General features: G+C 41.7%; 1 protein-coding gene across 2 annotated transcripts in view; it reads right to left on the bottom strand.

Moving 5' to 3' along the window:
• Positions 1 to 22,749, bottom strand: part of Sgms1 (sphingomyelin synthase 1) — a 165,336-nt gene that overhangs the window by 107,064 nt on the left and 35,523 nt on the right. Inside the window, exons 2-3 of one of the 2 annotated variants that reach the window (XM_026781489.1) lie at positions 14,883 to 14,925; positions 11,315 to 11,391 (exon numbers count right to left, since the gene is read on the bottom strand). The gene's annotated coding sequence lies outside the window, so the exon portion shown is untranslated. The remainder of the gene's footprint in view (positions 1 to 11,314; positions 11,392 to 14,882; positions 14,926 to 22,749) is intronic. The other variant, XM_005352141.2, reaches the window with a different exon arrangement.

A 22,749-nucleotide genomic window follows, 5' to 3' on the forward strand; every position in this document is an offset into this window, starting at 1 on the left:
AAACTGGCCCTAGATTTATACCATAAGAGCAGGAAGAGCAGGCCACATGTTCTCCAGCTGGTACATGGCTATGTCTCCCATGCTCTGCCACTTGGGGAAAAACTATGATTTTAGTTGATGATAAAACGTATTTTTTGAAGGGAAGATACAGATGATATGGGAAAAAAAAACTATTAAAAAATGGCCAGAACTTTCAAAGTTCAGCTCAAATAACAATCCCTCCAGCAGGAAATTCAGTTAACCACAACAAAGCTTCACCTAAAATAACACCCCAAAGAAGCAACAAAAATTTCAGAAATGGTGTTAGAAAATGAAAGGTGTGTGGGTCAATCAGCTGGAGTTACATACAAAGCAAAAAGGTACCTTTTGAAACTAAAGAAGACATGATAGCCTTAAATAAGTGAAAGTTGAGAACTTGTGGTCAGTAGATAAACACTCCAAGACATGCTGAGCAGAGGAGAGGGTCTACAAAAAAAAAAAAAAAAAAAAAAAAAAAAAAAAGGGGAGGTTTTAGGTGAGTCTTGGGCACAAGAAAAGAGATGGTAAATTGCACTATTCTTGCAAAAGAAATTCCTGACCATTTTGCAGTGTATCAAAAGCATGTTAGAGCACTGTTTAGTCTGTGACATACATGCACAAGCATACATGAATGAATGAGAACCAATGCATGAAAGAAGGAAAAGAGACACTGCAAGTTTCTTAAGTTTCACATGAAGCCGCACCTTAATTCAAGGTAGGAATTCTACTAAGATAGATATTTTAATTAACAAAAAATATAGAAATATAATGATGCAAAGAGACATACCTAAAAACCTGAAATAAAAATGCAATGTAAAGAATTTGTCAAATAAATAAAAATGAGAAGAAAAAGATATAAATTTTAGAAAAATGTCTTAAAAGACAGCATCACGCTGGATATTGTTGCACGTCTTTAATCCCAGCACTCTGGTCTACATAGTGAGTTCCAGGAAAGCCAGAGCTACATAATGAGACACTGTCTCAAAAAAGAAGAAAGAAGAGAAAGGAGAGAGAAAGAATTTCTTGGGGCAGACTGAAGGCTCGGTGGTATTAAAAAGACACACTGCTCTTTCAGAGGATCTGAATGTGAGTCCCAGCACCCCACATCCGGGGCTCAGAACCACTGTAACTCCAGCGCCAGAGGATCTGATAACGCTAGTCTCTGTGGGCATTGTACTCATGTGTACAAACACACACACACACACACACACACACACACACACGAAACAACAAAAACATTTTTAAAAAGGTGAACCAATTAAAAAAAATTTTTTTAATGAGGGAACTAATACTAACCATGCCAATAACTGCAGCCAATGAAAAGAGACTAAATGTTAGAACTGAAAGGTATAGATCCTTAAAGTATGCTTAAAAGGTAACATAGAACCCCGCCCTTATCGACAATGGATGCTCTTTAATAGACACAGCCTAGAAAACAGGTGAGAAGGATGTTCCAGGCTGATGGAAGGAAGGAAGGAAGGAAGGAAGGAAGGAAGGAAGGAAGGAAGGAAGGAAGGAAGGAAGGAGAAACAAAGAAAGAAAAAAACAGAGAATAACAAGAAAATATTAAATTTATGTTACTCATGAGACAAACAAAAAAGCTCCCAAAAAACATAGGATCAAGATAAGGACAAATGACTAAAAGAAAGGAATATAGCAGAGGTCACACACATACAACAATTGGTTAGTGTAAGGATCATGAAGCGGACTAAGCAGGACTAAATGGATCCTAACCACTGCCTCATGACTAAACAGAAATAAGAGCGATGACACAATTAAGAATAAAAGTGAAAACTAAGCCATTCACAGGAAAACAAGCCAAAGTGTAATCGTAAAGTAAGGAGGCCAACTGTTACAGATAATTGAGAAAAGTGATCATTTGGACTTCATAAAGATGAAAATGCCCCCCTTTTCAAAGATACAAAAAAAAACTGGAAAAAATCCCAATAATTGTAAAGTATGCACCAGGCATGCATTAAACATGCACCCAGATTCACACAAGCCAGTTTTTGAAATAGCAGATTTGGTGAGATCCTTCATAAGGAGGACATGAAAAGCAGTATTCAAAAACATTTTCAACATCATTAGCCACCAAGGAAATCACGGGAAAACACAACAAAATAATACCACATCGACAGACGGCTAGCATCAAAATCTAACAAAACAAGGTGGAGGATCAGGGATGTGGAAGGTAGAATTAGCAAAGCATTCACTACTGCGAGAACGCTACAATGTACATCTCATTGCCAAATGCTGTGTGACAACTTCGTACAAGGTCACACATTTCCTCAAGGGGGTAAGAAAGAAACACACGTTTATAATAAGATGTGTGCAGTTATGTTCAAGATATCCATAATAGTTTCAAATTGAAGTCCACCCTAATATACACCAATATCAAATAGATGAAGTCATCAAAGGCAATATTACTAAGCAGCAGAAAGGAACACACTGACACACACACAACAAGTGTGAATCACAAAAGAATCATTATGTAGAACAAAGGAAGACAAACCCCCTCAGTACAACTGTGTCTGAGGTTTTGGAAGAGCCAGCACCTGTCAACACAATCAAACTTGTGCCCACTCCTGTTAAAAAGGGACACTGATGGAATAGGCGCATGATGGGAATGGGCATATGAAAACCTTTCCGGGGTAACAGGAATGTCCTTTCTTAGTGGCTTTGGTTTGCTTTATTTTTACTAAATTTGATTTATTTTATTTTATTGAGACAGTATCTCACTATGCAGCCCAGGCTGGTCTCAGACTTACTGTTCTCCTGCCTGAGCCTCCCCTGAGCTAGAACTCGGAGTGTGAGGCACCATGCCCAACAGAAGCATCCTCTGCCTCTAGAGAGATGACAATTCACTGGCTCTCTTTAAAAAGGAAGAGGAACTGTGAGCTTCCTGTCAAAACAGTCTGTGAACCAGTCATATTAAAATGTTCATAAAATATGAATTAAAAACAATCTGTCTTTAGATCTCATTTAATTTTATTTAACATGCTGGTGTGTGTGTGTGTGTGTGTGTGTGTGTGTGTGTGTGTGTGTGTGTGTGTGTGTGTGTGTGTGTGTGTTTGCTGGGGAATCCTCTGTCCCAGTCTTCCAAGCACTAGAGTTATAGGCAGGCCTCCATGCTTGCCCAGGGTCTATTATCCATGGAGCCATCATCTCCACAGTTCACCACTGACAATTTAAAGGCCACTTTTAACCCCACGACAGGAAAGGCATGCGACAGTGAAGCAGAAGACAAATCCTAATGCCCTAGTGCTTTTGGTCAGTAGTATCTCTAAACCTCTACAGTAACACAGGTAAGACAGCAGTCACTAGAGAAATGAAGAAAAGATGACTTCCTGTGACTGAGAAACTCTCAGTCTGGTAAAAGACAAGAAACTCACTGAGGTATAAAAAGGGCTGGAATATAATAAATAATAAAAGGGAATAAGAGTCCAATGATAGAGAGCTCACCTGGAGTGCTCTAGGCCCTGGGTTCAGTTCTCAAAACGAAAATACATGATTATTTTTCTTTTCAAAATCACACATGCAATATTAATAACAGAAAAGTGCAAAGTCAGTTAAAGCTTTTAAAGAACAGAATGATTTTAAGAAAACTTATTTTTAATAACTATCTCTACCCAGTCACATTTCTTAACTGTAGTCAAAGCAACTCATATTTTCCTTTCTTCTTTGTTCAGCTGATATGTAAAAATTACACATAATTATCATGTGTAATATGATACTTTGATAAACCTGTACAACTGATATGTAGAAATTATATATCATTATCATGTGTAATATGATACTTTGCTAAGCCTATATTTCCCTGTGAGCGACTGACTACAGCAAGCTTATTAACACACACATTAACTTCCATACTTCTTTTGTTGCGGTGAGACTACTTCAAATCTACTCTCAGAAATGATCAGTAATATTTTGTCACCCACAGATACTATGCTGCATAATAGCTAACACTCTTGCTCAACTTCTTTTTAGTGACTACCATGTCCAAAGCACAGAGTACTGAGCAATTGTATATTGCATACTTCCCAAACCTGCCGTACTGAGAACCGCCGCCAGCCCCAGTGCCATGGATACCTGGATACCCGTGCACAATAAAGCTGACTGCAGCACATGCCTCCAAAAAAGAGAAAACAGGTTGAGTCCCATCTTGGGAATCTTCTCATGGTCTCCCGAGCTACTTCTATTCCTACCTCTTTCCTTTACAGCCATCATTTCAAAACCACCAATGACCTGCACTGTTACTAAGGGGAACAGCAGTCCTCAGTTCAGTCTGACAGCCCAGTAGCACGTGACACCGACTTCCTGCAGCTCCCTGAGTCACGCTGGCTCCTGCCCTACAGAGCCCCAACCATCCCTTTTTGTCCAGACCTTCCTTTCCATTCTCTTCAAGGTTTTCATTTTTTCACCCAAGTGGCCTCAAACCCAGCCCTGTGTGTCACTGTCGATCCAAGGAATGTACAGCCTGAGTGGTTCCCAGCAGTGGTCACAGACTTGGGTGATGACAAGGTTGCCTTGTCAACCTGTCACAAGCGTGCCACCCCTGCAGGAAATGCTGATGATGGGGAAGGGTGTGAATTGATGTGGGGTTCCCCTCTGTGTGTTGTGACTACCATTGGTTAATAAAGAAACTGCCTTGGGCCTGCACAAGGAATAGAAGGAGATGGGGAAAACTAAGCTGAATGCTGGGAGAAGAAGGCAGATAAGAGAGAAGCCATGGAGTCCCACTGGACATAGATGCTAGAACTTTACCCAGTAAACCACAGCCATGTAGCAATACACAGATTAATAGAAATGAGTTAAATTAAAATGTAAGAGTTAGCCACTAAGAAGCTAGAGCTAATGGGCCAATCAGTGTTTTAAGTAATATGGTTTCTGTGTGATTATTTTCGGGGCTGAGCAGCCGGGAAACAAACAAGTGGCCTCCATGCTACAAATTGGCACCCAACAGTGAATGACCAGGACAAGGGTGAATAAACCTCTATATATCTATTCCCTTCTGTTATGAACTGGGGTGTCTCTAAAAGTATAATCCATTAACAAATTAGAGGCTATGAATACAAGACAAAAACTCTTGAGAGGGTAGAACATGCAACACTCTTAGGTAGAGGCAGGAGAGTTACAAGTGTGATCGTAGCTCTAGCTACACAAGAGGGAAGCTCTTGGGGGAGAGAAGGAGAAAGGGAGCAAAACAATTTTTTATTTATTTGGAATCCCAGTATTTAAAATTTACTGCTTCCCATGGATGTCAATCAACCCAGCAGGATCTTAGCTTCTCGCATGCCCTTAACTGGAATCCTACTGAAACAACAGAATGAAGAGTACACACAGAGCAGAGGCTTCCTATGGCTGGATCCTCATTCCTTACACTGGGGCAGCCTCACAAGCTGGTTCTAGAGTGAAACACCACTAAGACATTAGTACTCAATGAGATTGTTACTGCCAGCAAATTCAGTTAATACAGTTGGGAATCCCCAAACAACAAAGCTATTTGGTCAAGAGTCTTCAGATAGGTATGAGGGTCACACTTGATGGTAGTTATCAAAATCACAACACCATGTTCATGGGCAATCAGTTTATCCAATATCAAAATTTAAGCATCTTTTCTTCACCCTGGCTAAGAAAGTAAAGCAGCACCTATGGACTGAACCCCTCAACCCATCCTGCCACCACCGAACTCCCCTGTCCCACACAAACATCAGCCCAGGGGCGGGGCGAGGGGATGACCCTTCCCCCTGACAATATCACCCACCCAGGCCCTTGCCCTTCCCCAACATCAGGTATAGGGGTGAAAGAGCCACAAGTCACTTATTCCCCAGCCTGAGGGAAGGGAGACGAGCAGGCAATGGTGCTTACACTGACCTCACCAAAGGAGTCTTGGATCACGAAGACTCCTCCCTGTCAATTACCTTCTTCAGGCTCCACTCACAAAACCCCTGATGAAGGCCTCTGGGCTAATGGAGGAAAGTGTCCATGCTTCTGTCTGTTACACACATGTCCTCCCAGGCCATAGTCTTTGTCAACTTCCACTAAACTAGAATGTCAGGCTTTCAAATTTTCACATTTAAAACAAGAATATTAAAACTTTTGAAGAAAATCACATTTTATTTTAAAAACAAAGGGCAGAAATAGTTCTGGAGTGACCTCTTGACCCTAGGGAGGGTAGCTGTAAATGTAAGTTTCTGTTATCTGAGTGCAACACTTAATCTAACTACTTATCTGGTGTCCGTTCCTTTGGTCTGAAAGCCTGTCGGCTAAGCCTTCATTGCTTGTAGAGTATAAAACTCTTCCCAGGTGCTGGAAATCTTTCTAAGAGGAAGAAAATGCTCCTCTTTGAGCAACTTCATGACAGTGGCGATTCTGACGCGGTTACGTCTGGGCTAGCTTGGCTTGTGTGCACTTTTAGGAAGTCTCGGGAGCTCTTCCTCAACATCTTTGCCTGGGATGTCCTTGCCCCAGATATAAGCAGGCTCGCCCCTCGCTTATGCCCATAGCTGGACTGTCCCTTCTCACACAAGACTTCATGGCTCCCATCTTCACACGAGGAAGGGAATGTTGACACACACGCACATAGTACACACCTCTGTCTCTCCTCCTCTATCCCTCCCCCACCCTCATCAGGTATAGCATACGGGTATTTTACATATATACGGAGCTTACTATCTTTTTTTCCACTAAACTGAGTCCCACAACACAAGTTTTGGCTGTTCCTTTTTCTGTCTTCCTGCCAATTGTGACGGCTGACCTCTGTCCCCTAACCAAGGCCTACAACAGGAATTCCCAAGAAGTCTGAGGCTTCCTTGGTTCAGTGGGGACTAATGACCTAACCAGGGTTAAACTGTGGAAAATATTTAACAACAAAAGAGGAAGTGAAGAGTTTTAATTAACTCGCAGAGTGAAAAAGAGGGCTAAACTACTTAAGAATAAGATATGAAAGGTTTCGGGTCACAGACTGGCTGCCCACCTCAAAGAAAGAAACAGAGGTTCCAAAATACCCTAGTTTAAAAAAAAAATACCATTCTAAGCCAGGCATTAGCAGCACAGGCCTTTAATTCCAGCACTGGAGAGGCAGAGGAAGGCAGATCTCTATGAGTTCAAGGCCAGCCTGTTCTACAACAGAACGTTCCAGAACAGGCTCCAAAGCTACACAGAAAAACCCTGTCTTGAAAAAAAACAAACAAAAACAAAAACCAACAACAACAAGATAGATGAAAATCGTGGCAATTGTGTATCCCTCACTCGATACTCTCCTTCCAGCGTGACCTCAAGTGTCTAACAAGTATGTCTACCTAAAACCAGGCAGATCATTTACTCTTTAGCCACATGGAACACGGAAGACTTCATGCCATGAAGAACACATTATCAAAGGATATTTAAGCATGTAGAAGAAACGCAGGCATTGTACAGGGTAAAATAAATATGAAAGACTTATGATTTTAATTTTGTCTTTTTTTTAAAAAGCATACCTATCCATAGGTATAAGAATGGAAGCCTCTACACCAACATACTTTTAAGTAGGGGTTTTTAATTTTCTTTTTATTTTGTTCTGTTTGTTTGAGAAAATGTCTCTTTCAATAGCCCTGACTGTCCTAGAACTCAAATAATAGGCCAGGCTGGCCTCAAAATCAGAGATTTGCCTGCCTCTGCCTCCTGAGCACTAAGAACAAAGCATGCACCACCATAGTCTTAAATTTTCTTTAAAATCTACACAGCAAAACTCTAGAGTCCCATTCAGAGCGAACGACTGAGCTTGGCGAGACACACCTCTAACCACAGCACTAGGGAAATACAGCCCATCTCCAAAAAATTATGGATTGGTAACACAAAACAGGGAATGGGAAGGAAGATGGGAAAGGGTGGTAAGGGGGAAAGGGGCATTTCTTTAGGCAATGACAGGCATATGAGACAAAATTCTGAAATCTGTACAGGGCTGCCAGAGCTGTCCTTCACTGTGAGATGGCTTGGTTAAATCCTAGTCCCACCACTAAGGCAAACTAATCTGTTTTTAATTTTCTTTTTATTTTGTTGTTTGTTTGTTGGAGTAAAGGCCTCTTTACGTAGCCCTGGCCGTCCTGGAACTCACATCTTAGACCATGGCTGGCCTCAAAAGAGATCCTCCTGCCTCTGCCTCCCGAGCACTGGGAATGATGGCATGCGCCCTACTGAGAAGACTAAACTAGGCTGGCACACCTCACAAGCAGACACACCCTCCGAGTCTAAACTGACATGACCCTGCTCTAAGGAAGCCCCAGGTCCAGAAGGAAGTCCCCACTGCTCCAAGGAGAATGTGTCACCACACCACAGCTTCGGAATGCCTTTGTGTGGATGCAAGAAAATCCCCAGAGGTGGCTGGCACTCCTGTGTGCAGTCAGCGAGGCAGACCTAAGCAGTCTGGGAAATCAGATGGGTCTCCAATCAAGTTTGGGCTCCTTCATCTTCTAAGAACATGATCTCTGGCAGCTTCACCGCCTCACAAGCCTCAGGTTGGTCTCTCAGACAGCAGCTAAGATTTTTCCAGGATTTTGATGACAAAATAAATTATTCATCTGTGGGGCTGGGAGAGGCTCAGTGACAGGGTACTTCCCTGTCATGAAAGAGGCACCTGGGTTCAATTCTCAGTACCAGGGGTAGGAAGGATAAAACAATGATTAAAATATTTATCAGGACGAATAGTTATTGTTAACTCATTAACATTCCAAAAGCCTAAATATATAGGCTTTTAACCTAATTTTAAAAATAAACATAACACAGAATGAATGTCATGTCCCTAAGTTCCAAGTCTGAGTCCTCCAGGACAACCTCTTGAGAGTCAACAATCTGAGTCGATGCATGGTATCTAAGCGGATGTCTTGTTTTTCACTTGGTTATATCTACAGTGCTAGGTTTCTCCCCCAGACTATGATAAACCACAGTTCCAGGGGCCCTCTGCTAAAATGGATTTAACCGCTGAACTAAGTTTGTGAACAACATAAGATTTCTAGAAAAACCTTATCGTTTCTTCTCCAGTATCAGCCTCACTAGGTTCACACAGAAAGGACAGGATGACAATAAATATGAAACCAGACACCACAGCAGGGCCTGCATCAGAAATAGAAGCACTTTTAATAAGGTCTCATAACAGCCATCTCCGCAAATGATGAAAATAGTAAGTGTTGAAAATTCCTCAAGAATTAAACATATATTCTTAAATTCAGCTTCAAAAGGAGGTGCCATTTCCAGACAATGGAGTACAGTTCACGGCACAGATCAGAGCCCAGAGACAATGGAGTATAGTCCACGGCACAGATCCTGAGCTCAGAGACCATGGAGTACAGTCCACGGCACAGATCCCGAGCCCAGAGACAATGGAGTATAGTCCACGGCACAGATCCTGAGCCCAGAGAGTGCCAGTGTTGACCAGGGTTAAGTTCAAAAGCCAATAAAAGTTTATTTGGAGGACATACACTTGCTGAGATTCCACACAAACTGCTCTGTTCCCAGAAAAGACACCAACGCAGTCTCCAGTCAGAAATTCCCCAGCAGCACCTGACCAGAGTCAGGCTCACTGATTCATTATTATCCCACAGGCAATGGGAAGGGCTATAAAGGAAGGGACTGAGTCAGAGCTAACAGTAACACTCAGGTTAGAGAACAGACTGGCATGTTCCAGTCCTAAGCACTGGCCCCATTCCCACAGGACACGGTGCCTAACTCTGTATATCCGGGTAGGCATGCCAGGTTCTGACAACTACTATTTCGACTCTAGTAACCAGTTCTTTTGCGATAATTGTCATGTGTGCTTTCTGAGGCAGGTCTTGCCATATCATGTTTCCCAGACAGATAATGGGATTCATTACTAGGGACCCAAAGGTGATCTTAGACCACTGGAACAGTTTGAGATTAACTCTGAAATAGCATCATAAAATTCCAAAGCTAAAAGAAACTTACAAATGCAGGAGAACGGCTCAACAGAAATAATAGCACTACGATGGTTAATAATTTGAAAACAACAACAACAACAAAACATTCCGATAGTCCTGCTCTACCCCCTTAGCTTCAGCTTTTCTATTTTGTGCTGTTTTCATTTTTATTAACATAAAACAGATATAACACATCTTTTCTTAATTAAAAACTCAGTCCTTAACCTTTGTGGTGGTTTGAACGAGAGTAACTCCAGCAGTTGGTGGAACTGTTTGGGAAAGATTGGGAGGTGTCTTATAGGAGAAAGCGTTTCACTGGGGAGGGGAGTGAACTTGGAGGTTTCAGAAGCCCAGTCTCTCTATCTCTATCTCTCACTATCTTTAACTTGAAGATAAAATAAGAGCTCTCAGCTCCGGTTCACTGGCAGCCATGAAGCTCATGGACTCACCCTCTGAAACTCTAAGCGGGACCCCAATCAAATGTGTTCTTTTGTGAATTGCCTTAGTCACGGTATCACTATGCAGCTGTAAATACTAAGACACTCACCTTCCTTCTTCCTTTTTCCTTCCCATTTAGAATCTCTAAGCCTCGATCTAAATCTTTTTGAGGTTCACATGAAGCCCGTGATGAATCCAAGGCCTTCCTAAGCCTCAACCTCAAATGTTCAAGAAGCCACTCCTGAACCCAATGTCCAGGGCATTGGGCAGACTAACATGCTGAGCTCCTCCCTCCTTTGTGGGGCTGAGATTGAGTGAGAGCCTCCCAGGTGCTAGGCCTGTGCTCTACTGCCGAGTTACAGCCCAGCCTGCTGGGAATAAACAACTCAGAGGGCAAAAGCAGCCACCCTCTTGACAGTTCCTTAGAACCTAGTGTTGGCGTCTTGTACGTGATCATGTTCAGTCCAACATGGTGGTGCACACCTTTAATCCCAGCACTTGGGGGGAATTCACAGGCAGATTTCTGTAAGCTGAGGCCAGCCTGGTCTACATAGGAAAAGAAAAAAGAAAGACACATAGGAGAGAGAAACAAAGAAAGGAAGAAAAAATCATGTTCAACCTACTATAGCCATAAACAGTCACAAAGTAGCAGCTGTCTCAACTAATATGAGACAGAGTTTTAAAGCCTAATCCCCTTCTATGCTAAACAGCATTCACTTACAGCTTAGTGGGAATACAGAGATACACACTCGTTTATTATATAAAGAACACCACCTCTTAATAAAAGTAACACACAGCCTATAAGCCCAAAGCCAAAGCCCCATGGCTTTATCTCAATTAAAAGGGAATAACAAATTCAAACTTTCACGAAAATAAAAACAAAATAATAAATCCAAAGAGGAAACAATAATTTCATATTGCTTCATATGGGGAAAGTCTCAGTTTACCTTGATGTTGAAATAATAGTTGGAAAGTAAATTCGCTACTGTTGGCTCCGGGTCCTGGTGCATCACACGTCAAATGGCTACCAAAAAGAAAGCGAACAGGTTGGGGATGAAGCCGAGGGGCAGAGCACTTGCTTGGCGTGCCCAAGGTCTTGGCTCAGTTCCCAGTACCAGAAGATAAATTAAAAAATAAATAAATAAAACAAATGGAAAAGAAATGGATTTGTAAATTATTTCTAAAGTACTTTTTAAAATCTTCCAAGTATTAACTTTTAAAAGCAATACTTTGGGATTGTGAATGGCACTGCTTCCCTTCAAGTTGCCATCAAAATGATAAGATAGCAACATAATGACAAATCCATAAAAAGAAAAGAAATGAAAGCCGCACCACAGAAGATAAGGGACACTGGGCACTGTGTATACTGGAAAGCGGAGCAACTGTGGAGGCTGAGAAGCCAAAGCACAGCCACTGAAGTTCCCTCAGGGCTGAGGACAGAGAGACCAAAATAACACTGTAAAGGCAGCCTGCCTAAAAGTCTACAGAAAAAAAACTCTTACCTTATACCATTTACAAAAATTAAGTCAAAATGGATCTGAGCTGTACAAAGTAAGATCTAAAACAAAAATTCCTAGAAGAAAGTGCAAGAACAAAGGTTCAAGGCATGTAATTTGTCAACAGATTTCTTGGTTGTTACTGTAGGAATTCCTACTGCCAGTAGCCTTTAAGTTGCTCGCCCCATGTTGGGCGACAGATGAAGAAGGACACTTACAAGAAATCCCATACTAGTCCTTCTTCAGGTTGTGACACCAAAGACCCAGGCAACAACAGCAAAACAGACCAGGGTTAAATCCAATGTAAAAGCTTCTGCACAGCAAAGGAAGAAATCAACAGAATGGAAGGCAAGCTACGAGCAGGAAGCTGCACGCACTGGCAAACCGTGACTATGAAAGGTATGAACAGCCAAATGTAAAGATCTCTTAGCACTCAACAATAAAAACCCTAAGTAACCAAAAATTTATGCACAGACGTCTCCCTGGACGACAAACAAATGGTCAACCGTACATGAGTAGATGTTCAACATCACTAATCAGGGTAAGCAAGTCAAAAAGCAAAATCAAATGTGGCCACCTACATATTAGAATAGCAATGAGCAAAAACAGACAATGACAAGTGTTGACAAGACTGTGGAGAAACTGGAACCCTTGTACACTCTTAGAAATGTAAAATGTTACAACTGGTATGGAGCACACACAGACAATCCATCAAAAGTTAAACAGAGAACTATCGTATGATCTAGTTTATGAAGTATATCTGAAAGAATTGAAAATAAGATTTTGAAGAGATATTTGCATATCAGTATTCATTATGACAGTTTTAGCAATAACCAAGATTAGAAGGCACCATACTATATGTCTACTGACAAATAACTGGGTAAGGAGAATATGGTTTGCCTTGTCAGTGGAATAGTGTTCAGCCCTCAGAAAGAAGATTCTATCATGTGCTGCTACATGCATGAACAGTCAGGTCATTGGAAAGCAACTAGCCTCAACAAGACAACAGATTCCAGGGAGAAAGGAAAAGAAAGAAAGATGATTTCCAGGGGCTAGGGAGAGGGAGAAGGAACTGTTACTTCATAGATAAGTAATAATTTTCCAAGATGAAAAAAGTCTCAAGACCCTTTATATAAAAGATGTAAATTAACACTATCTACCTCATACTAAACATGATCAAGAGGGTGAGTAATGTGATTTGTACTTTAATAATCACAGGAAAAGGGGACTGGGGAGATTATCCGGGATTATCTAAATGAATCCAGTGTAATCAAAGAGTTCTGAGAAAGAAAAAAGGGTAGGGAGAGGAGCTGGTCAGAATCATACAGTGTAAGAAATAGTTGATCATTTCTAACTTTGGTGACAGAAGAGAGCAAGAAAGTCATCAAACTGATGATAAGTGAAAAACTACAAATATCAGGGAAAGTGAGGGAGGGGAGGGGATGGGAAAGAAGAAAAAGGAAAGAGGGATTGTGGAAGGGAACCCACAGCATGGAATTTCCGGATTCTTGGGATAAGGAAAAGTGTTAACCATTTCCTAGAGGCATAAAACATCCCATGCAGCCAACTAGGAAGCAGAATGGTTGTTACATGACAACATATACCACAACGCTCAGCCAAAACCAAATAATTATCACAACTCAGCAAATATTAATACTTAAATGCAGTCTGGAACACAGCTGCACTAAGAGAAATGGAAATCTGGACATAGTGGTACATATCTAATAGTCCCAGACACTGAGATAGGAGGACTCTAAGTTTGAGATCAGTATAAGCACACAGTCTCTCCTACCTCTCATAAAAGGAGAGAAGGAGAAGGTGGTGGAAGAAGACAAGTTAAAGAAAAGTGGGTGGGGGTAGGAATGGCAAGTGAATCCCAGCAGTCAAGGGTCATCTGTAAATCTTCATCAGGAAATAGGACAGATAGCTAAAATTCTTGAAGAAACCACTAAAATAACACTTAAAACATTTTCCATTTTTTGAAACAGATACATGAATACCAGAAAATACAACCAAAAATGGTGAATGGTCTATCTTTAGTCAAAGGGGAGATGGAAAACTATTAGCCATTGTGCTGGATAGTTTTATATAAATTTGACATAAGATAAAGTCATCTGAGAGGAGGGAACCTCAGTTAAGAAAATGCATTCATAAGATCAGGTTGTAGGCAAGCATGTAAGGTATTTTCTTAATTAGTGATTGATGGGAGAGAGCCCAGCACATTGTGGTTATTGATATCCCTGGGCTGGTGGTCAGGGATTCTATAAGAAAGCAGGATGAACAAGCCATGGAGAGCAAGCTAAAAAGCAGCACCCTTCCATTGCTTCTGCATCGGTTCCTGCCTCCAGGTTCCTGTCCTAACTTCCCTCAATGATAAACTGCAATATAGAAAATATAAGCTGAAATAAACCCTTTCCTACCCAAGTTGCTTTGGTCATGGTGTTTCATCATAGCAATAGTAACCCTAACTAAGACACGAATGTATACGTAACAACTTTAAAAATAAATAAAATGAACAAGGAAAACAAAAAAAAAACAAGAAAACAAAGGAGAAAAGATAGTAAGGTCATAAAAGCAGTTATATAAACTGTTCCAAATGGAGGTCCTGGATGTTTACCAGTTCAATGAATGAAGCCAGCAACTGTCCTACATTACACAAAGGGATACTTGTAGTTTAGACTCAGGTGCCAGCATCAAACATAGAGTCCATAAAGTCTGGATGGCAAACAGCAAACAGGCCATACTATGCTGGGCAAAGTGCAGTCAACATTCTGAAACATGACTCTTACAATGAAAATGCTGATGCAACTTATGCTATTACATACCTGAAAGAATAGTAAAAATACATGCTTGTTCAATATACATACATAACTAAATTAATTAAGGGGAATATGTGTTTGACTGCATCATCTGTAGTACTCTCAATCTGTATATATTCAAGTTGGCCATGATCGTTTCTCTAGAACATCTCAGAAGACAAACAGACACTAGAACATAAAAGAATTAAACATCCATTTACCTCAGTCATGCTGCTACTTTTCTTCATCAGTCTTCCATCCAGTCTAGGAGAAAATAAGTAAATTAAAGTACATTCTTCATACAATGAACTGCTTTATAAGGAAAAAACAAGGTCATCACTACCCCCTCCTTATCTGCCCACTGGGAAATAAATGTTCTTCCCTCCTTGCCAACTTCACCCCAGTTATCCTGGTGGAGAGACCAGGTTTGTGATTGGGCAAACGAGCAGAGCAAGCCTGTGTCTGGTGCACCCAGACCTGTCTAAGGACGTATCATCAGACTTCTAGGCAAGGACCTAATGACACAGCCCCTTTCCATTCACATTAACTACTAACTTACTATTGAAACTGATATGGTGGGCAAGCATATTTTTCAAACTGTAAAGATTAGAAAAGGATAGTGAGATGTTTATAGATTCCTTTGTATCATAATACAATCAACAGCAGCTACGTGGAATAAGCATGGGCACATGGAGGAGCAATGATCGAAGAACCTGTACACAGATGTGAACCCTGGACAAAACACTTAGGCATGCTTCTTTGCCCTGCTTCAGCAGATTTTCTCAACTAAATCAAACATGACCCTTTCAACATGTATGTGTGAAAAATGAAATTTAAGATACATGTATGTGAATCAAAATACTACAGAAAGAGAGACAGTACCTCTAAAGTTGCAGCCTGGCACACTTGCACATGCTTATTTTTAATTTAAATTTAACACTCAAAAAACTGAGTAGAACTATTAAGTCTGAGGCCAGTCTTGGCATAAGAATGAATTTAAGAACAACCTAACCTACAAATTGAGACCTTGTCTCTAAATAAATATGGTGAAGGAGGTCCTTCTGTCTATGTGTTGTTTTTATTGGTTAATGAATAAAGAAACTGCTTTGGGCTGTAGCAAGGCAGAACTTAGCTAGGTGGGGAAAACTAAATTGAATGCTGGGAGAAAGACGGTCGAGTCAGTGAGACACCACATAGCTGCAAGAGACAGATGCATGGAACTTTGCCAGTAGGGCATGAGCCTTCTGGTAAAATATAAAATAATGGAAATGGGTTAATTCTAGATGTAAGAGCTAGCTAACAATACGCTTAAGCTACTGGCCAAGCAGTATTGCAAATAATATAGTTTCTGTGTGATTGTTTTGGGGGTCTGGGCAGCCAGGAACTAACTAGTGGCCTCTTATAACAAAATACATTAAATAAACCACATTTAAAAATTAATAAACATTTGTATTACTGTCACACAAACAAAAAGAAAAACAATAAAGAAAGGAAAGGAAAGGAAAAAGGAAGGAAGGAAGGAAGGAAGGAAGGAAGGAAGGAAGGAAGGAAGGAAGGAAGGAAGGAAGGAAGAAGCCTGGCTTTGAACACACAGGTTCTGCCTGGAGGCAGATACAGGGACCCTTATTACTCAGAAAAGTGTCTGAGTTTGAGAATCCACATAACTGGACCAAAATTAAAGATTTTAAGGAAAAAAAGTAGAGGGTAGCTGGCTGAGAGCTAATCCTATTCAGGAAGATGCTGTCATGTGAAGGATGAAAGTGCTTTGGCTGATGGGTGGCCAATGGCAGGGTCTCCAGAGACCATGATGGGGTGTTGTTCATGATAGACAGCAGGGAAAGGGCCTTCCCATTATGAAGCAAGACTGAACTGTTGAAGATAACATGGGGGGAAGAGGGAATAAGAATAAGGAGACTGCCAAAGGGGGGTTGATTTCCTTTCTACAGGTAAACAATAACAAACTCCATAGTAAAGACAACATAACGTATATGTGGTGGAAGCTAGACCAAGTTACTAATGCACGGCTCCACTTGGTCTTCCAAGTCCCAGAGCAAATGCTGAAGTTTGGTTCCCTCCAGTCCATAGGAACCAAGAATCTCCAAACAGTGCAACTGAGTTAGTAGGTAAGGCAAGCTGTACCAGGCAGGGCCACTGATGCTATCAACAAAGGACACGTGTTCACAGGAATTAACACGCATGGTTGGATATAGGATCTGACATGTAGTCCCTGCCCAAGCACCACTCAAATCAGAAGGCTCATGTCATTCTAAATCCATTCTTACAGATTACCCACAAACCCAATGACCATCTCTGTGAAGCAGGCACACTAGCCGCCCTGTACCCAGGAGAAGACCTCTCAAAAGAAACCTTCCTGCATCCCACCTGCTAGTTCTGAAACCTGCTAAATGGCCCAACTATTCTCCTACAGCCGTTCTGTAACAAGAGACACCAGAAGCACACAGTGTTCCTCAAGGGCAGCTGCTCATGTACTCAGGCACCACCAGTTACTGAGGAACCCGGAGAACACCACCTTCCAACAACGTGCCAAGCCTCTGTTCATATTTCCTTTGTATAATAAGTAATTTCAAAGAGCAGGGTCAAAACAGGAACATAGTTCAAAAAAGGGAAGTTTCTGTTATGTCACTTGAGGGGTAAAAAAACAGTAACTACTTTAAAAAGACAGTGTGTGTGTGTGTGTGTGTGTGTGTGTGTGTGTGTGTGTGTGTGTGTTAGCCAAGATATGTGCTTGAAAAAGTTTTCCTGCATCCTCAATGATAAATATAAAACTGGACCTCAATTGCAATCGCAGACTGTCAGTCCCTGAAAGCATGGGGTAGGGTGCTGAAGGAAGCCTTGAAGCCACAACCTAATCAGATGTAGACAACTCAGAGGCTACGCAACTTCTCTGGGTTATACCAGGAGAGAGGGGGAAAGGCCCCAAGTCACGCTTGTTCAACTACGTAGGCTACAACGACCATGACAGCTCTGGCTTCATGATGAAAACCCCTAGACTGTCTCAAACCGGTTGTTCAGTAACACTTCCATCTTCTAGTTTCAAGTTATTTGGACTCTGATCTTGAGAAAGGTGTTGGGAGTCCCTTCTCCTTGTGCGATGGTAAAAGTGTTTTGCTAATAAGGAGCCTGAGGACAGGAAGTACAGGAGGCCTGGGACCACTCAGGATCTGTCCTGTGAGGACAGCAGCTGAACTGTGAGGACAGTCAGAGCACCCTGGAGAGTTTCCTTGTGTGAGACTCGGGATAGCCAAAGAACAGGCTTGCGGGTGTTTTGTGACGACACAAATCTTTCTGGGACTAGATAAGCAGGTAACCTGTAGACCGGACATTCACAGATGACTGGCTAGAGAGTGGAAGTCCCCAGTCCTCCTTGCAGCTATGACTTTAAACATTCATTAGAGAGAGAGAGACAGAGAGAGAGAGAGAGAGAGAGACAGAGAGAAACTAAACAAGACCTGAACAGCAATGACACCACTGACAGACTAACATGGAAGGGAAACCGCTCAGGAGGTCCAACCCGAGAGAAAGAGTTACAGACAACTGGGGACTGCTGAGTCCCAGCAGGAGAAATGGTCTTCCCAGGGGAACAGCACCCTAACTGGTTATCCAACACCAAGTGGTCAACCCTGAAATCACATACATACAAGTAACATTACACAGAATAAAGATGTTTTGGGGTATGTGTGTGTGTGTGTGTGTGTGTGTGTGCGCGCGCGCGCGCGCACGTGTGTGTGTGTGTGTAAAGAATTAAAGAAAAAGAGACCATCCATGAATTTGAGAGAGAGTATGGATGGGGAGTTGGAAAGAAGAAAGGGATGAGGGGAAATGTAACTATAATTGGAAAATAATAATATTTTTAAGGTAAGGCAGAAATTGCTGTAGAGATGAACCCAGTGGCAGGCAGAAGATTGTAGGTAGGGGTTCTCCTACTCCTCAGAGTTCTGGTTTGACAATATTTAAATGCCTCAGGGCTTACTACTGGTGATTTTCTCCCAAGAAAAACACACTGCAGTAGGAAAAGACCCAAGAGCAGAAAGGAGTGGACATAAGAGCCACTGCTGAGGAGGAAAAAATGAAAGCGTACAGGACTTTCAAATCTTCCTACATCAGGAAGTGCCAAGATGGCAATCTGATCAGCTGGCCGGTTGGTCAGTTGGTTAGCCACAGGCAGTGGCTCAGAAGAAACCCTGAGAGGCAGTGGCATTGTGTCACCATTATGTAACATGCAGAAATGGTATGGAAATGCAGCAAGCATGCTTTGTTTCTGCAGCCTGATGCAAGTCAATTTCAGTTATTCGTTCTTGGAGGGAGACGATGTGTAATTAGGCATCAGAAATATAGAGAGCAGTAATAGCAAAAGAGCAATTCAAATACATTTTCCCACTAAGACTGTACTTTATTAGAACAATTTTTAAAAAGCCGAAAAATCTTTCTTATAAGCAATACATTGTGTAAATTAAGAGTCTGACTTTAAAAAACATAAAAGACAAAATATGAAGACAGGTTAACCAGGCCACTAGCACCCCAGTGAAGACAGGTAAACCAGGTCACTAGTACCCAGTGAAGATAGTTTAGCCAGGTCACGAGCAGCCCAGTGAAGACAGGTAGGTTAGCCAGACCTCCCTTCCTTCTCTCTAATAAGTGAAGAAGGGTCTTTACAACTCTGCCATCTCTCTTAAGGTGTCAAAACACTCCAGGTATAGTCTCTGGCTCTCTAGGCTAGAAGGTTCAGTCTCCCTCTAGAGCAGTGGTTCTCACCCTTTTTAACACTGTGAGCCTGTAACATAATTCCCCAACTTGTGATGAACCCCAACCATAAAATTATTTTCGTTGCTACTGTAATTTTGTTACTCCTGTGGTTTGTAATATATATCGGATATGCAGGATATCTGATATGTGACCCCAAAGAATGTCACGGTCCATGAGTTGAGAGCTGCTAGTCTACCCTCGCCCACAGCTTCCTGCTGCCAGCCCTCCTCACAGGAAAATCATCCTGGTGCCTTCATCTCCCCTTCAGTGCATGGTCTTAGCTGTTTGAGACCAACCAAGAGAACATGCAATGGATGACTAGGGTGTCTTCTCCCAAGCTTTCTTGAAACTGCCAGAATTCCCAGAAAGCCAGGTATCTCCTGGGAAACAGAATGCTCTCTTCTCTGAGGGGCTAGGCTGTGTTGTAAAAGAAAATACACAACTTCCTCAAGTACCCCATGGTGTACCCATCTCAGCTTGCCTCTGAATCTGGCTTTCCTTCCTTTTCCCTCAGGAAAGAACAGTTGATTGAAGTGATGTCCTAAGAGGAAGACAGAGTTAGCGATTGCAATCTGCTAAAATGTAGGAGTTGAAGGAAAAGATTTGGGGCCACGGGGACTCGAGAGAGATAGGACGCACGCTTAAGGAAAGTCTAGAAATGACTGTGTTCCAGGAACTGGTGAAGAAATGTTCCGGGCTGACGAAAGCCCGGAAGCAGTGGAGGCTGGAATGTGCCCTGGAGCACTCCTTCTCCTCAAGTGAGCAGGTTCCAGGAAGGAAAAGACACTTCAGCACTTCACTGGGCAGATGGTGGGGACAGACAGAGGTGACTAACTGACAGCACCGAGGTAAACAACAACATCGGCAAACATGACTACTCCCTACTAGGGGTCTCATCTGAACCCCTGAGCCAAGACCGCGAGGCCAAGAAACACTCTTGTGTGCTTCACTGATGGGAACTGCTAGGTATGGGATGAAGAACAGGGTCTTCTTGATCAGAGAAGACATAGTTCTCACATTCTAGAGTGAACCAAATATGGATGACCATGGCTCGGGAAAATGAAATCAGGCAGCCCCAAATACCATGTTCTAAAGTAGTAAACAGAGTGGTAGAACAAAAGGGAGCCACACATGAAGCTAGGAACATGTCAGTATATTCCAAAATGGTTTGCCTAATAATCACAAGGAGGTACGGTCAAACATGTAGGTGGGCAATGACAAGCTAGCTATTAAGGGAGCTAACAAAAGCCCCAGATAATTTGGCTCCAGAACTATGAAATTCTAATCCATCAAATGGCCTCATAGAATCTTTAATATGGATTTGGCTTTTGTTCTTGGAATTTCTGTCCCTGATCACAAAGGGGTTTGTTTTTTTCAACACTGGCTTTTCCAGGAAGCAAAAGCTCAATCCCTATGTCACCTTTTGAAGGCCCAAATGTGCCTTTGGTTCCTGAAGCTTTCACTGAGAAATTTACAAGCTGAGATGATTTCCAGCACCATATCTTGCTAGAATGACCTCAGTAACGTGCCCGGCCTCCAATGTCATGGGAATAGTGTGAGTTCCTTTTAAAGTTCTGCCAATAGGACTGCCAAGATACCCTTCCTGGGCTCACTGGAACACAGTTTCCTCAGGGCAAGCGCCACGCTTGCCTTTATGCTTAAAATGCAACAGATCCCGGTCAGCACCTGGTAAATGCCAATATGGCTGTCTGCTATCAGCTACATTAAAGCAAACCAAGTTTCTCAGTTCACTGGTAAAACCATCTGTACTTCAAAAACATATTGCTGTGTAACTGCTATCTCTCTCCTTTCCGGGCCTAGCAAGAGTGATAGAAATAACTCACAGCAATGAACAAATTACCTACCTGACCTTATTTGGTCTTCATTATTTTTAATCAAGCTATAAATATGTAAATACGTGCGCGCGTGCACACACACACACACACAAGTAAATCTTTGATTTAGGTAGTTAATTACCTCTATGTTACATTTGAATATTAGTATCTTCTATTTTATAGCTCCCTCTTTTTAAACAAAATAAGGATTAAAAAATGTAGATTATTTTCATTTTCCATACCAACTCTTATCTATTATAGTCTAAGTAGCTTCCATTTGAAATTAGTGACACTGCCTCCCTCGCCAAAGACCCCAGAACACAAGTTATATATCCTACCCCATAACCCAAAGCCCATAGTCCAGTGACTTAATAACTATCATAGAAACAAATCTAAGAGTCTTGCCTTTTGAAGCCAAGTTCTTTTAAGACGTGGAGAAGAATAGGTGTTTACTAAAAATCAGAAGAACAATGAGAACCTGGTCATAACATCTTCAAAAGAAAATTCCATAAGAATTAGCAAGCCAAGCTACCATAACAAAGTGTGCCGATGGCACACACAAAAACACTTGTGTTCCTCAGAAGGGCAAAGATAGAAAAGAAGTTCAGAGCGTAAGATGAACTAACAATTCCTGTTTGCCCCGGACACGATGAAAATGAAATGGCTGAGAGAGAAGATTACCTCAGGGCCAGAGCACACGTTTACTGGTTCAGTCCTGGGCACTCTCCCCCCAAAAAGTGTGTGTGCATATGTAAAATTCTTTCTCAAGGCACAAAAAGGAAAAAGTTTCAAACCAAAAAACAACAAATTTTCCCAAGTAGCATGCAGGGTATGGCTCACCTACTCTTCTTGGGGAATTTTACTATACTCTCAGATCCAGATGTCTCTCAACTGCCATTGCTGCACTGTCTGATACAATCACACGCACAGACACCATTGACTAAACCTGAAAATATTAGTTACTCAAAAAAAGAGTCCTTTATGAAATGGCCAAAAGGCATGGTTTCTAAAAAGGATGGGATCCACAGTGAGGCTCTCTGCCTCAAGAGCCAAATATGAGTAAGTCTACGAGAACCTAGATGCATGGTAAAAGGTCCAGAGGGACACTTAATGTCACAGGCCAAGTGTGCACAGAAACTAACGGTCCTGTCTGTTCTTGGTCTGGGATCCTCAGATCCACATCCTTACATCCTAATCTTTTCTGGAGCAAAATACAACATGACTTTTGAAACCGAGAAAATACCTAAAATACACAGCTAATGATTTAAAAGAAAGAAAAACCTAAGTTAAATTTACTATTGCCATGTTAGTTAAGCTATTGGAAGAAACATCTTACAGCACATAGGTCAATTTTTAAAACAATACAGCTTTATTCTTTCAATGTCTCTCCCTTGTGCTTCAGGTGTCTCACCTACAGAATGCAGTCAATGACCCTGATATATTTTTCAGGTGTCTCACCTACAGAATGCAGCCAATGACCCTGATATAT

This window comes from Microtus ochrogaster, chromosome 8 (assembly GCF_000317375.1).
Source record: "Microtus ochrogaster isolate Prairie Vole_2 chromosome 8, MicOch1.0, whole genome shotgun sequence".
In the NCBI taxonomy this organism is placed as follows: domain Eukaryota; kingdom Metazoa; phylum Chordata; class Mammalia; order Rodentia; family Cricetidae; genus Microtus; species Microtus ochrogaster.